This window comes from Schistocerca nitens, chromosome 5 (assembly GCF_023898315.1).
Source record: "Schistocerca nitens isolate TAMUIC-IGC-003100 chromosome 5, iqSchNite1.1, whole genome shotgun sequence".
NCBI classification, from domain to species: Eukaryota; Metazoa; Arthropoda; class Insecta; order Orthoptera; family Acrididae; genus Schistocerca; species Schistocerca nitens.
Window position 1 is genome coordinate 879,654,552 of NC_064618.1, and position 1,466 is coordinate 879,656,017.

Here is a 1,466-nt window from a genome sequence, read left to right on the forward strand (position 1 = left end):
GTACATAACAACACGAAGAATATGACGTATTCCAACGATTTTAGAAGAAAGAAATTTGCCGTGCAAAACCTCTAGAAAAAGAACAAAAAAGTAGCCCTCGATTTAAATAAGTCTCTATCAATACCTCTATATGATTGGACCAGAACGTTGATATTAGGTACGAGTTCACATTTAGGGGGGGATTAAAATCTGTCTAAACTGATCTTATGAAGTCTGATTTGGTTTCATTTCAGTGTTCACAAGTTTGAAACTGACACTAGAGTCAGAAAACCGTTTATTTTTGTAGAAAGGGACGCTCAGTCCAAGCGACATACAAACCTTTCACAACGACAGGAATAATGTGGAACAACTATAGGCAGAGCTGAAACATTGTTTCCTTGCATATATTAAAATACAAGATGTTTTCGGTAACACTTAAGACTGAAAAATAAAAGTATTGTTGTGACTATTGCGAGATTATTTTTTATTTTATTTACTTGTCTGCTTGGTTTCAGACAATTAAATTTTATCAAGGTAGTGTTTACAGTTTTCCCCGTATTCTTTTCGTCACGAACATACATACAACACAATATTTAGACAAAAACACCGGGATCGGATCAAAGCTGTGTATTAGATATTAAACAACAACGAAGAAACACAGTTGTTTTACTGTACAATAGGTATGTAGAAAAAACCATTTTTAGTGCAATCGAAAAGTGAGAAAAGCATTTAATATCGAATGCTCTAATTCTTTCATCTCTACGTAAGAACTACAGCTAATATTTTCTAAGAACACGGTTTATTTATTCGAAAACATCTATTTATGAATGATGGTTATATGTAGTTCATTTTGGTATCACATGGTGAATGGTACATAATGATCAATAGTTATTGTTCGCAGACACAATTTAAAAGAAACCTTTGCTCCTTATTGATATATACTATGATTCTTTCCACATCCCAGTGAATGTAATACCTGAAGGGTGTTTAAATCACTGTGTGATTTTAGACCAATACTTCCCATTAGATAGTTTCCTCAAGACAGAATAATGAGGTTCAAATGGCTCTGAGCACTATGGGGCTTAACATCTTAGGTCATCAGTCCCCTAGAACTTAGAAATACTTAAACCTAACTAACCTAAGGACATCACACACATCCATGCCCGAGGCAGGATTCGAACCTGCGACCGTAGCGGTCGCGCGGTTGCAGACTGAGCGCCTAGAACCGCTCGGCCACACGGGCCGGCCAATAATGACGCTCACAGTTTAAACAACAGCACACGTGCTGGCTACAATACTTGTATGGAGAATGTAGTATCGATAGTTCCGATGCCACAGCGTAGGGGTGCATCGCTCGTAGGTTGGCACTACGAGAGCGGATGAGCTACGCCGAGTCCGCAGCTCGTAGTCGTGTGGTAGCGTTCTCGCTTCCTGCGTCCGGGTTCCCGGGTTCGATTCCCGGCGGGGCCAGGGATTTTCTCTGCCTC

The 1,466-nt window shown here is 39.6% G+C and overlaps 1 non-coding gene across 1 annotated transcript; it reads right to left on the minus strand.

Annotated features, from left to right (window-relative positions):
* Positions 1–1,139: 1,139 nt before the first annotated feature.
* On the minus strand, positions 1,140–1,222 carry Trnaa-ugc (transfer RNA alanine (anticodon UGC)). The gene has a single exon. It is a non-coding gene; the product is annotated as a tRNA-Ala (tRNA).
* Positions 1,223–1,466: the final 244 nt, after the last annotated feature.